The 15,538-nt window shown below is 37.1% G+C and overlaps 1 pseudogene; it reads left to right on the top strand.

Annotated features, from left to right (window-relative positions):
* Positions 1–14,881, top strand: part of LOC130870893 (FMR1-interacting protein NUFIP1-like) — a 42,738-nt pseudogene extending 27,857 nt beyond the window's left edge.
* Positions 14,882–15,538: the final 657 nt, after the last annotated feature.

Below are 15,538 nucleotides of genomic sequence, written 5' to 3' on the forward strand. Positions count from 1 at the left end.
GTTAATTATAAAGGTATCTTGACTTCAGAATTTGGATCTAAGGATATGTTGCTTTGGAAAAGAGGTTCTTCTTTTGTTCCCACAGGGGATGTGAACCTTTGGATTGGTTTCAGACTAATATGATTTGATGGACTAAGACCCTCTGAAAGGTTACCATGAACACCCTCATAAAATTACCCAATAAACAGACAAAAGAAGCTTGGGCAGAACTATGCCCATATTCCCAAATATTGATTGTAAATGTCTCTTTATATTTAAAGGGCGATATGCTATAAAAATGTATACTTTGCATTGGTAAGGATCTTGGTTTATTGATACAAATTTAAGGTCAATTTTGTTATATGTATGTTTCTGCTCTTGAGAGAATTCTTAAGGGATTATAATTGTGCAGGTCACTTAAAATGTAATGTGTAATTAATAAATATAGGTTAATAAATAATCACCTGTAATAGTCAAGTTTGTAGCCATGTTAATTAGAATTTATAGATGTACAGAGATGTATTTAAGATAGATATGTATTCTTCAAACCTTTCAATGACTGCAGAATATGGCATTTAAAACGTTTTAAGAATTTAGGATTTGTCATGACAATGAGTCACATCTGCTCCTGGCAGCACTAAGCTCCTTCAAGAGGAAGATGGGCAATGAAGAGGTTTTTTTATGGAGTTGGTTGATCATTGGCAAGAAACTGCTCTTGCCTAGACTGCTTGATAAACTGGACATGAGGGATCCACAGAAAAATGACAGTTAAACTTGCCTAAAGGTGAGATGATCCTTCAGGGTTCCTGTTTCATGAAAGGGTCTACTAGACAATCTGCAGAACACAGAAGAAAGTGACTGAAAGACTGCTAACATAGGTGGAACTATCTTTGAAAAGTCATGCTTCATGGAAAAGTCTGATGAATATTATGGGCCTGTAGGCTGAGGATTAGATGTCTGATAGATACTTAAGAATGTTGGGTGACTGTCCAGGCAGTGAGATTTCTCTGTCAATTCTATAGTTTTGAAGTTGCTGACAATACATTTCCTATGTACTTAGGGAATATTATATCCTTCTGGGGTCTTTGATGGAGTTGAGAAATTTATAGTTATAGCTTCCCTTAGTTATGATAAAAGATAAAGTAGATATAAATATTATAACTGTAATTCTTGCCTGATAACTTTTGTTATGTGTAATTTTACTATGTTAAAGTCAAAACTTTCCTTTTTATTTCAACAGAAAAATGGAGGTGATGTGGGATTTTCTTCTCTATGTTGTGATTACCATTTTGAATAAAGAAACGGTTTGGACATAAAGTAAGGCAGGACTTAGCTAGGCAGGGAAATCTTAGCTGAATGCTGTGAGAAAAAAGAGAAGAGTCAGAGAGATGCCATGTAGCTCCACCAGAGACAGATACCAGAACTTTAGCCATTAAGCCACAGCCATGTGCCAATACACAGCTAATAGAAATGTGTTGAATTCATATGTAAGATTTAACCGATAAGAAGCTAAAGCTAATGGGTCAGTCAGTTTTTTTATTCATTAACCAATAAAAGCAATACATAGGCAGGACCTCCCATACCACCTATTAGATCAGTCTTATTATTAACTAGCTCTTATAACCTAAATTAACCCAAAATTCTTGTCTATGTTTAGCTACGTGTCTTGGTAACTTTTTTCATTGAGGCATTCTTATCTTTTTCCCTCTGAGAATGGCCAATGACTGCACTGCTGCCTTTCTTCTCAGAATTCTCTTAATCTGGTTCTCCTGCCTTTACTAACTGGTTGACTACTGGCCAATACGTGTTTTATTAAACCAATATGAGTAACAAATCTTTACAGTGTACAAGAACATTATCCTTTTGCTGTAAGAATTCCTCCTGCCAGAGGCTGGTAAGTTACCCACCCACTTGGGTATGGCCTCTTATACTCTTTATGGCAATGTAAAGTGCATATCTGGCCTCTTTTCCACCTGCAGGAATGAAAACCAGGAGAAGAAAAACTATGGATACCATTGGAATTAATAAAGATTCTCTTTGAAAAGCAGAAATGTTTTGAAAAGAGAAATGATAGCTCATCCACAATGGTGGCAGCCATACAGGTGGTAAGGAATTCTCATAAGGGCTAGGGCAGGGTTCCGTTCTTGTCTTTTCAGGAAAATACTCATCTTCAAAAAATCAAAAAACCCTGGACATCTAGATGCCTAAAGTGAAAAGATAATTATCCAGATAGGATTATCAAGCAAAGAGAATTATTACGTATGAAGACATGTCATTTAAGGGTAAGAATCTCAAAAAATATATAATATTAATCATGATTCACTTAAAAATCAAAGTTGTCTTTGGAGTTGGACACTGGCTCTTTCCTTCTCTAAATTTAAGCATTTTGTTAAAATAAAAATTCAGAGTTTCTGTCTCATATCAGGAGGCATAATATGGGACAGAAAGAAAAAAAAATGTAGAAAAAATTTTTACTATTCTCTATACCTATTATTGTCTCTATTATACCCTTCATTGACTATATATGTCTGTATCAATAATGTTTAAGTTTTGCACAATGAACAATGAATTTTCCTGCAGTAATCTTTGAAGTTTCCAGGAAGAAGATGGGGCTCCACAACACCAACTTCACCTGGTTGATATGATGTCAAATGATGATAGCACTACTATAAGACCTGTTTTGGGTACCAGCTGGTCAAGATGGTTTCAACTTGGTTAGCTGAAATGGGGCACTTTTTCCGACTTTCTGGCCAGAACTCCAAATAGGAACCTCAGAAAAACCCTATGAGATACTCAGACACTATTTGCAATTATATCAGACAGTAATCTTAGAACTTAAACACCATTTTACTTTCACAAAATCCCATAGAAAGAACATCACCCCCATGACAGCTAGAAGAAATTCTAGAAGACCACATCCCCTCTCCCAAAAAAGCTTGTCCTCAAGGTTAGGGACATCATTTAAGGGTTGATTATAATTGGTGTATGGTTGGGAGTTGGGGGAAAATTTATGTAAAATCGGGGATCCTTTTGAAAAAGGGGGGAGAATTGGATAGATTAGTGTGAGCTTACTTACACTAATAATAATAGTGAATAATAGAGTGAATACTTGTGAGCTACTATTTATAGGCAATTTACATTGGTATAGATTCTTATATGTTGATGCAAACTTACATTATATTAGATATGTTCCTATTTTCATCCACAATATTTGTATACCTAGGCAAAGTTATTTTGTCATACTATATGCATTCATGCTTCTATCTCTGCTTAAAACATTTTTGTATATTGATAAAATTTTAGAATATATTTATCAAATTGCAGTGTATATTTCTACTGCTGATCAAGATACTTATACATTGTTTACATTTTGAGGTCATTGTCCACATTTGTTGCACAGCTGTTTATTGTACAATAATCTAATATGAAGTTTTAGTCTTTAAGTTATATAGGTGTTAAGAATTGTAGATCAATAGTTATCTATGTTTGTCATGCTTATAGTTAGACTAAACAGGTTCTTTATATACATAGAGATCGTATTCTGCATAGATAGGTAATCTTCAACTACTTCAAAGAGCTGTAGAATATGATATTTAAATAACTTAGGTTTCTGTTGATGTGAGACACAATTGCTCCTGGCAGCACTGATCTATTCCTGAGAAAATGTTAAGCACTGAAGACACTACACTTGGAGCTTGTTTTCTTCTTGGCAAAACTGGCCTTTGGGCAAGGAACTGTCCATGTATCAACCACTGACAAAATTCAAGATGTCCAGACAGGACAAGCAGGTTACAAGAAAAAAAGACTGTCAAATCTTGCCAAGACAGTGTAAGACAGTTTCAAAATTTTTCTTCCTCTGAAAATGGTCTGTCAGTTACTCTAGGCCTTAGCCAAAGTTGGTTGTTCCAATGTTGCAGATGAGATTTGGGTGATTGCCCAGGTAACCAGTTGTCTCTGTCATTCGTTGCACATTTTGGAAGTTGTTTGATTACACTTCCTGTTTATTCAAGTAATATTATTTCCCTTCTCGAATCTTTGATGGGGTTGAAGACTAGATAGTTGTAGTAACTTTCCTCTCATAAGTTGGCTACGTTCTTTATTGTACAAGACTTAAACTCATTAGGATAGGATAATTATTGAAACATTTATCACGTTTCTTGCTTGATATATTTTTTCTTATTGTATATAATTTTGTATTAAGCTTAGAACTCTTATTTAAACAAAAGGGGGAGGTACTATAGGAATTCCTACTGCCAGTAGCCTTTAAGTTACCCACACACTTTGGCATGGCCTCTTAGGCTATTTATGATGATGTAAAGCACGCATCAAACCTCTTTTCTGGTTGTGGGAATCTGTTGCTGTTCTCTATTCCAGCAGAGGACTGGGATTTTTGGGTCTACCCATAAATAAATAATCTTAAAGGAAAAGTAAACATTTAATGTAAGAGTCACTTAAAAAGATTAACTGAGTAATGAGCAACCCTAGTTCTAACAATTGTAGCACTGTCTCTATCTCTCTATCTCCTCCTCTGTGTGTGTGAGTGTGTATGTGTTTGTTTGCATGTCTGTCTGTCTCTATTTATTCTCTACCTAGACCTGGAAAAGTGCTCTCTCATACACAAAGGATTTAATGTCCATTTTACCCTGAGGTTCCATTTTTGTCCCAATAATGGGTCGTGAAAACCAAGACTGGTTTGGCAGGATTTACTGAGCAGGAATTTCTCTGAAGTTATATAACAATTGCTGGACAAGTGAATGATGCATATTTATTTTAAAACTGATTACTAGCTTAATGCAATACTGTATTAACATATTTATCCAGAAGCTTTAAGAAAGAGAGAGAGAGAGAGAGAGAGAGAGAGAGAGAGAGAGAGAGAGGGGGGAAGAAAGAAAAAACAGTTATTCTTTTTGGGGGTTGAGTTTTTTTAAGTATGGTTATAGAGTCCATATCTTTTAAGATACCTAAAGTACTAGTACACAACTCATTCACCTATTCATCAGCTATTTTATTTTGAAATATAAAAGATCATCACAATTTTTACAAAAATAGCACATGAAGAGCAGGCTCAGAGCCCTCGCGTGATGATTTTGAGACACCATCATTCACTTCCAGATGCGTTTTGTCATGCAATGTAAGTCTCCAAGGGAAAAAGATCACTTGAGGATAAAGAACCTTGGATTGCTGCATAGCCATAAATCACAAATTCCAACCAGTTGACAGACTTAGCAGGAGGAAAAATGCAAACTCTGAAGTTTAAAGTATAAATATAAACATATAAATATGTTGCCTGAAACTATTAGAAGGCCTGTTTGTGTGCAACCATCACAATCACGTTCTAGAAAGGCTGCTGAACAAAGGCAGGATTGCTTTTCCTCTGAGGCTGCCTCCCAGAACCAGTGATCTGAAGTTCGTCTACTGCCAATGAAAATTAAAAATATAAGTACTTGACCTACTTCACTCTTAGAGTTGTTGCAGGCCTGCTTTCGTATTTTCTGCCACTTCATTATAAACTTGTCTGTAGGAACCAGTAGCAGGCCCTTGCTGTAAGGGATATCTTTGCTCGTGACCTTTATCACGGGCAGTCACACCCTTGCAGCCCAGCTCTATTAGAACCTCAGGAATGAGCTGTTCTAGCCAAGTTAAGAGGGTGGTAAAGGAACAAAAGACATAGAGCTTTCTTGGCTCTGAGAAACTCAGTGAAACTTGGTGAACTGATAGGCAAGGCATCATTTTGGATCCATGTCTGACCCTTATTGTGGAGTGATTTTATAATCTGATTTGGTACCAAGGTATCCCATTTTACCACCACTCATAAGTCACACAGTAGTTAATTCTATGACCCTTATTCTATACAAAGGTACATGATAATGGTTGTAACACTGGACTTGAAGAAACCTGCAGCCTCATAGGAGCACACAAACTCTACTGGCAATGGCTTTCCTGGAAGTTGAAGAGCCTTGTGACTGGCATATCCTCATGTTCTCTCCTTTTGAGTCATTATCAAAACACAGTTATTCTCCTGGAATTTTATCATGAAGGCCAGAAAGTATTTGAGTCACAGTTTTCTTGGTTTCAAGTTTCTGGGTCAATCTATGACCAGTGCAACTGTGATCAGTGAATTTAACATCAATGAGAGGCCATTTTCCTTTTTTTTCATTCTATCAAGCTTAGCTCATCTAGCCTAGACTGAAATTATTTAATGTTAGTATTTGATTTCTAAATTCTTTATTCACACAAAGGCTAGCCAAACAGTCCACTTCAGCTCTCTTTTTGCAACACCTGGAAAGTTCACCATAGTCTATTGTAGCAGTGTGAAAATAACCTCTCCCAGAGTCATTAGAGTCTGGGCATGCTGGCAACACCAACATGCCTCCTCATCAGATACCTAGAACCTCCTCAAATACATCTTGCTGAAATAACACCCTTAGAGGAATTATCTTCTCTGTTTATTAGTCAATCTTAGCTGTCTAATACTCACACCAGAAATCTAGTGTTACTTGTAACTGTGCTGTCTCCTTACTTGACAATTCTCAGCCAAAGGATGGGAAAACACCTTGGTATGGCTTCACTGTTACCTGGTCAGACAGCAATCATCTTTTTGATAGATCATGGTGGAAATGTTAACATTTCTCCCAGGTTTCAATCATGTTCATGCGAGTGCCTCCAATATGTCACAGCTAGAACCAATTTTAAAAATGCAGCTCCGGCTGCTTTCTTCCACTTGTAATACTTCCTTTGTTTCACATTCCATTTTGGAATGCATCAGATCCCATTTTGGAATTGAATGACTGAAGCTTTAGACATTTATCTTTTGTTGTCTTGTCTAACTTTATCTTTGTGCCTTTCACCAACACATCCACATAACTTTCTCTCTTTAGCTTTTGGTCAGAATCCCTTAGTCCCTGCTTCTCTGACTGGAAGTCTTTCATGTCAATAAGGAGCCTTATATCTTCTGAGCCTGGCTTCTTTCATTTATGACAATAAACTCCAAGTCATATCATGTTCCTGCAAACTATAAATTTCTTCTCTTTTTTATTATCCCACTTGTATATCTGCCACATTTTTTAAATCTGCTCATCTACTGACATACTGGCTAATTTTATGTTAATTATGTGATAATACTGCAGGGATCTGTGAGTACAGATATGCCTTAGATGTATTCATGGTAAGTCCTACTTGGAAGTGGTGAAAGCCTTCTCTCCAGTGTTGCAGGATGCCTGACATAAAATACTCAAAACAAGGAAATACTTGTTTTGACCCACAGTTTCAGGGGTTTAGTCAGACTTTGAGTTCTTGAGTCCTTCATAAGAGAGAAAATAAGGTCATGCTCAACCTTCTTACCGATAAGGGAAATGCAAATTAAAACAACTTTGAGATACCATCTTACATCTGTCAGAATGGCTAAAATCAAAAACACCAATGATAGCCTTTGCTGGCAAGGTTGTGGAGAAAGAGGCACACTCATTCATTGCTGGTGGGAATGCAAACTTGTGCAACCACTTTGGAAATCAGTGTGGCGATTTCTCAGGAAATTTGGGATCAACCTACCCCAAGATCCAGTAATACCACTATTGGGAATATACCCAAGAGATACCCCATCAAATGACAAAAGTATCTGTTCAACTATGTTCATAGCAGCATTGTTTGTAATAGCCAAAACCTGGAAACAACCTAGATGCCCTTCAATGGAGGAATGGATGAACAAAATGTGGAATATATACATATTAGAGTACTACTCAGCAGTAAAAAACAATGACTTCTCGAATTTTGCGTGCAAATGGATAGAAATAGAAAACACTATCCTGAGTGAGGTATCCCAGACCCAAAAAGAGGAACATGGGATGTACTCACTCATAATCGGTTTCTAGCCATAAATAAAAGACATTAAGCATATAATTTGTGATCCTAGAGAAGTTAAATAAGAAAGTGAACCCAAAGAAAATCATATAGTCATCCGCATGGAGAGGGGAAGTAGACAAGATTGCAGGGCAAAAACTGGGAACTTGCGGGTGAGGTGGCATGGGGCAAAGGGGAAATGGGATGAGAAACATGAGAAGGGGAGGATGGGAGGAGCTCGGGGGATTGGGATGGTTGGGATATAGGAAGGGAGGATACGGGAGCAGTGAAGTACATATCCTAACTAAGGGAGCCATCTTAGGGTTGGCAAGAGACTTGACTCTTGAGGGGTTCGCAGGTGTCCAGGAATATGTCCCCAGCTGGTACCTTGGGCAACTAAGGAGAGGGAACCTGAAATGACCCTATCCTATACTGATGAATATCTTGCATATCACCTTAGAACCTTCATCTGGCGATGGATCGAGGTAGAGACAGAGTCTCAATTTGGAGCAACGGTCTGAGCTCTTAAGGTCCAAATGAGGAGCAGAAGGAGGGAGAACATGAGCAAGGAAATCAGGACCACGAGGGGTGCACCCACCCACTGTGACAGTGGAACTGATTTATTGGGAGCCCACCAAGGCCAGCTGGTCTGGGACTGAATAAGCATGGGTTGATTCTCGACTCTCTGAGCATGGCGGAAAATGAAGGCTGATGAGAAGCCAAGGACAATGGCACTAGGTTTCGATCCTAATACATGAACTGGCTTTGTGGGAGCTTAGCCTGTTTAGACGCTCACCTTCCTGGACGTAGATAGAAGACCTTCGTCTTCCCGCAGGGCAGAGAATTTGGACTGCTCTTCAGTATCGAGAGGGAGGGGGAATGGTGTGGGGGGAGGAGAAGAGGAGTGGGGATAGGGGGAGGGAAGTGGGGGGAGGGGGCAATATTTGGGAGGAGGGGAGGGAAATGGGAAATGGGGAGCAGGTGGAAATTTTAATTAAAAAAGAATAAAAAATAAATAAAAAGGAAAAAAAAACAAACCCCCCCCCAAAAAAAGAGAGAGAAAATCATAAGCAAAAGGATCATGCGGAGGAGGAGGTTGTTCCCTTAGTGGACAAGAAATTGGGAAAAGGGAATAAACAGATATAACCTTGACAGTCTTACCTATAGTGAACCACTTCCTCTGATTTGTCCTAATCCCTAAAGTCTCCAGCCTCCTAAAAGAGCATCACAATCTGTGGACCAAAGATTCAGCATGTGACCCTGTGGGGTACATTTTAAATTTATACTAGTGTTGTGTCTCTAATTTTATGAAATATTTTATTAAAGTAAAACTGCAAACTTATAGCTTATTTGAAATTAAAACCTCATAGAAATGGGCAACAAATTTTTAGGGGTTTTTTGAGTGTGGAGGAGTTATAACTGCAGGAAAGAATACATGGCAATAAAAGAGAAGTTTTGGATAGATCTTTTGGTTCATCACACCAATTGGGTCATAATTAAATGACAGAAATTTATAGACAAGTGGTATAAATGCAGTCTCCTGAATTTAATGTCATCTATTACTACTGCTAAGATTCAACTAGTATTGGAATGACAGGAGCTACATGAGAATTCTTTGTGCTGTCTTTGATACTTCTAGGGAATTTATCATGAAATAAAATGTTCTATGATTGTAGAGAACAAGATCTTATTTAATATGAATGAACACTAAAGAACCAGATTAAAAGAAACACCAATAAATGTAGAGAAAACGAAATAAGTGATATAAACGGTTGATTTATTTTTATCCATTTATATCTATTTTTAGCAAAACTGGGAAATGAATCCTGGCTTCATGCATGTTGGGGAGGCACTCACCGCTTAGTCACACTCCCAACTATTCATTTATTTTTTAGAATGAAGAATAGCTTTGCATTATTACAAGCAGAGCAATCAGAATATATAATTAATATTATTTCCAAAACTATACATTTTCATTTGAAAATAAATGCATGAGCTGTTAATGTGAAAAATTGTTAATGTACCTTTTATCTTTCTATAGTCACAATTAGGTAAGATTTATAAATCAATGTTGACTTTCTACAATGAACACATTTATGCATTTTGAAAACCCAAAGATTCTAAAGAGATGCAAATAAGCACAGTTGTGTCTGTCATCATTATCAGCCATTATGCGGGTGATGATGGCTGTCAGCAATGCTCCTAGATTTTCTTTTGCTGAAACTGTGCAAAAGTCACCCTTCAGGCTTGTACCCTCATCAACAGAACAAAAATATTTCAAGAAAGCTCAAGAAACTCACTTTGTTTTTACATTTATCTCCAGTGTTTGACCAGTAGCGTGTTGTAGCAATTTAGTGTTATTAATAGTAATAAAATGTAAAATTCTGACTTTCAAATATTTGGTAGTTACTATTCATAGGAATATATTTTATCCATATTATCATTGAAGTGATACTGGTTATTAATATATAGATTCCTAAAAGACTTTCAGCTTGACCGTAGATTCTCGGTTTTATCTGACACTAATAACCATGCTTTGTTCCTCATATACCTAGATGAATTAACATCAGTAACATAAGCCAAAATATCATATAACTGTGGCTATCACTAAACATCCTTAAAAGTTAGAATAAGCATTTTTTTTAAGTTTTATATAGGGATGCACTGAATTTCTGCCATAATCCAAATGCTTTTTACACATTTTTTTCACTTGATGAGAACACCTTGTGATTTCATTTGATAAAAGTGAGTCCCTACTTTTTTTTAACATCATTATTTGGTAAATCTAATAATCTTGAAATCAGTATATTAGTGCTTACTTAAATCATTAACACTGCTATGACTAGAAACCCTGACTGAGATATTTTTTAGAGGCAAACTTTCTCAATCAAACAAATCAGAAGGTCACATGCACTCTGGTGAATGTAGTTTATTGGAGTACCTATCCCCACATTTGGGTACTGAAGCTCCCCCTACATCCCACTGCTTGGATGCATAGTCCCAAACCCGACACTGGACAGTATGATTTGACTGGACTCTTTACTGCTGATTTCCAGGCGAACTTCTTGGACACCAGTTTTACTAACAGCTTAGTGATTTTGTTTTCTATAGTCTTACAGTCCAAAAATGGTATTTCAATGCAAGCCCATACAGCAGCAATATTTATATATGAAATGTTGAATATTTGCATTTGTAGACTTGTTAATTCAATAATACTTATCCATTTCTTTTGGTTTCTAAAGTTTTTATTTATATATTTTAGATAAATATTTTATAAGTGTTGATGGTTTTATTGTTTTATTATCTACTATATCTCCACAAATAAAATATTTTGGATTTAGGACATTATAAGTTACAGTTAGAGCACTGATCTCTGTAGACTGGAGTTAAATGTCTGAGTAAAATAAATATGAAAATAAATGTTCTCCTCTTCTTAATAGCATTCTTTAACACTACACACCTTTTGTATATTTCAGAAACAATTTCCTTCTCACAACCCTAGTAAAACTTCATATAATTTTGTGATAAGATCAATGATATAAGTCATATTCTATAACATAATGAAGGTAAATGATAATATGGCAAGGTTTATTTTATTAAAAGTAAAAATTGCTTCTAAAAAGAAAATTTATGAAAGTACACAAAAAGCTAACCTCTTAAAACTTCACACACTTGCCCTACAGGAAACAGAGGAGGTTGAAAATACTACCTTTCCATGTTCTCCTAGTAAAGATGATGAGCACACAACTTGGATCCTGTATGTCATTGCTCCAAACTTCTGTATGTCCTGGTCATCTCATGAGCGAGATCCTGATGATCTCCTTCATCATCAACATGAATGGGTTGGAAATGTCATACATAGATGGCTGCTATGAAATGCTTACCTTCAATATGTAAAGTTGTGTGGTGCTTGGTAACATATTGGTCAACTAAAGAACAAAGGGTGGTGGCTAGGAAAGAGTGGGTTGTGGAGATGGCTTAGGGAATGAATTGCTTTCGAAGCAATTATGAAGACCTGAAGTCAGAACTCCAAAAGTCTAGGAAAGCAAAGTTTTGTGATTTGTCTGTAACCTCCACTCCTTGGACCTGGAAGTTGGTGAACTAGCCTATCTTATACCCTGGCAAACAACAAAAGACTGTATCTCAAACAAGGCTGAAGTTGAGAGAGCGACACTGGAGGATATCCTCTAACCTCTATCTGTGCACATTGGTGCCTGTGTGCTCAAATTCACCCACATGAACACACACACAAAAATGTGAACATTGTGTAGCCATTTGTTATACAATGCTTATGCAAACTTTATGGTTTAGTTTGTGTAATTATTCATTATTTTCTGCAAAAATAATAAGGCATTTCTTGTAATACATCTTTGCTAACATAGTTGATAGTATTCTTTGCCCATACCTGTAGCAGAGAGTTTTTCATTAGCCTAAGTCTAGTAGATCATGCTATTCAAGAACATGAGTGATCATGTCCTTAATGTTATAACAAGTATTAGAAATAATACTGCAAATGTATATTGTGTATAAATGTAGATTATGATATCTACATCTATGAATAAGCCAAGTACTTTAGAAAAATAAAAGATGTGGACAGCCTTCCTGACAGAAAATAAAATAAATGAAAGTATATCAGTGTCGCAACCATTTCGACCAGCAAGGAAGATGCAACTCCGGACTCTTCTTTCAGCAGTTTATTCAGGAACCTTGAACAATCTTTGAATACCGGGGAAAGCCAACCCACAGCTAAAGTAGCCCCTGGTCAGCCAGCCCCAGCTAGCTACGTGGAAAAAGCGGATAGGTCTAGGTACACGAAAGTAAGTCACATTCTCAGTCTAGGCCATAAATGGGAATAGTACGTGACTTAGAGCACATTCTCAAGAGGGGGTGATGGGCAGAAACCAGCGACACCCTCATGGCACCGCACAACACAGATCTCTACATATCAGGAACAAAAAGGCATCTCAATTTCAGTTACGCTAGTAAGACTAAGGAAAATTGAGCTGAAGAAATGTCTCTGTGGTTAAGAGCACTTATGCTCATACAGTGTGCTTGGGTTCCTTTCCCAACACCCACATGGGAGCTCACAACCATCCATCACTCCAGTTTTATGAGATCCAATGCCCTCTTCTGGCTGCTAGACACATAGTTGGTACATATAACTATGTACATGAAAAACATTGATGAAAAGAAAATTACACACACAAACATACATACATACATGCATAGATAGATGATAGATAGATAGATAGATAGATAGATAGATAGATAGATAGATATACATGTTTTTTCTGACCCCAGGGTCTGCAGGTATAACAAGAAATATATGCCCTTTGGTGATGGAAACCGCTAAAGTTTGGTGTTTAGTTGTTTCATTATCTTGTCTAATACATCCTCTGCTGCTATCATTGATTACTATAGCAAAAATTTGATCATTACTGAGATTTCAGGACCTGCTACTTGTAAAATGCAGTAGAACTAGGTAACCGTGGCACAGTGATAACATGGGTGAATATACTAGAAGGTCAATTATCTTGATTATAGGACATACATAGAAAGTTAAATAGAAAGGAACAAGAATGTGGCCATCAATGGGAAAGAGTCACATTAAGAAAAGCCCAAAATACCAGTTGTGCCTTATTACACACAGAAAAAGAGAAGGAACAACAGAATGTGTTTACCAAAATATTTGTTAATACTTCACACACTCTATTCTTTGTTTTCCACCTACCTATTCCTCAAATGACATAGGAATGTTTCATATCTCATCATTTCACCCACATCCAAAAATGATTTGGGGTAACAAATATTTCAAGACCCCATCTTCTCTCTGTGATTCCATGTGTCGGTGGTTTTTATTGACATTTCTGTCCTTCCCAGGTGTCAAATCGCTGCATTCCTCATTGTGCTCCCTCAGCTCACTTCTTGGAAAAACCTCTGCTTTCAAGAGTGGTTTCACAAATAATCACAACTTCATTGAAACCTATTCTGAGAAAGACGGTGTGATCAATTTCTGATACTTGTCAATTGAAATTTAACTGTGTGTGAATAACTCTACCTTTTATATCTTCAGGGAGATTTCATCCAGCCAGGGTTACACCAAAGGCATTAACCATATGTGAAAATTGCACAAGATGATAATTAAGACAGACCCATAATATTGAGCTGTCTAGCCCTAGCAAAAATTATGTTTGCTGAAGTAACAGAGGTGGGCTCCAAATAGCAATAATAAAAGAGAAGGTTATCCAGTTCCATTTGGAAAAATATGCATGCTCCTGGTATGAAGAAGAGCAAGCCCAACACCCCAGAAGAGACAGCAAGGTGCAGGAAGGAAGAAGAAAAGACTACCCAACTCTGGTCAATATTGAAAGGAAGAAAAAGGTACAAATTGAAAAGGAAAGGAGAAAAGTGCTGATGGAAAAATGAAGGGCATGTCCAGACCTTCACAGATGGCAAATATCCGAAATCCTCATAAATATCATAAACGGAAAAATGGTGGGGCTAGACAGAGAGCCAAAGATTCGAAACTTGAAGCTCGGTCCATGGTTAATATAAACCCTCTTGGTGCTTTGATGCACAGTGACTTAAAGTCTGATGAGGAAGAGAAACCACAAAGTACTGTATAGTACCCAAGGAGGTGACACCAGCATTGCGTTTGTTGTTGAGCAACTATAACAGTGTTTCTGGGTCAGAGAGTGAACCAGAAGAAATCCCTTCAAGGCTGAAGTAGTCCGGGCGGTGGTGGTGCACATCTTTAATGCCAACACCCATGTTCCTCATATCGGCCCTTCCAAAATAGATAAAATGTTAAAACAACTGGAAGAACTGTCTCTAGAGCCAAGTGGGAGAGCCAGACGAGTTGGTTCAGGAAGGTAGCCCTAAAGAGGAAAAGGAGCCACTGCCACCCTTATTTGAACCACGAACACGTCACCCATACCTCCAGGAAATGCTTCTAGTTCCAGACATTCGACAAGAAAATAATGAGATTTTACAGCGTGTTCATTACATCATCAAAACCGGCATTTTTGAACATAATTCTAATTCTGTGGAAACTGAAGCTGAGTAGATGCCTCATGTTTCTGAATCTGGAAAAGAAGCATGAAAGAGAGCTCCATCCTCGAGTAACCAGAATAAACCACCAACTTTTAAAGATGGGATCAGTGATGAAACTTCAACCCTCATGGGATACTATGTTGGATTTTAAGTCTGTCCTTTTACTTTATACAAATAAATGCACAGTTAGTCGTTTTAAAAAAGTGACATATTGTCAATTTATAAAAGCAAACACTGAACTATTGCTCTGTTAGATTTATATGTTGCCACTCATTGATCCAATTGTTCAAGCAGCTATGGGCTTTTCAAATTTAAAACTCAAATAGAAGTTGTAGAATAACAAGACATATTCCATATATTTCTTTTCATCTAAACGTAAACATGCAGAACTGAGGGTACATCTCAGTGGTAGGTACTTCCCTAGCATGGTAAGGCCTTAGATTTGACTCTCACAGTTAACGTGTGTGTGTGTGTGTGTGTGTGTGTGTGTGTGTGTACATATATGGAATTTACTAAGTGTTATGGTTAATTTTGTATGGCAAGATGACCAAATCAGCCAACTATTTTTTGAAATATCAGTACAAATGTTAGCACCTAAATCAGTGGAGCTGAAAAAAAGTCGATTACCTTTACTCATATTAGTTAATCTTCTTTATATATCTGTAGCCTT

Source organism: Chionomys nivalis, chromosome 3 (assembly GCF_950005125.1).
Source record: "Chionomys nivalis chromosome 3, mChiNiv1.1, whole genome shotgun sequence".
Lineage (NCBI taxonomy): Eukaryota > Metazoa > Chordata > Mammalia > Rodentia > Cricetidae > Chionomys > Chionomys nivalis.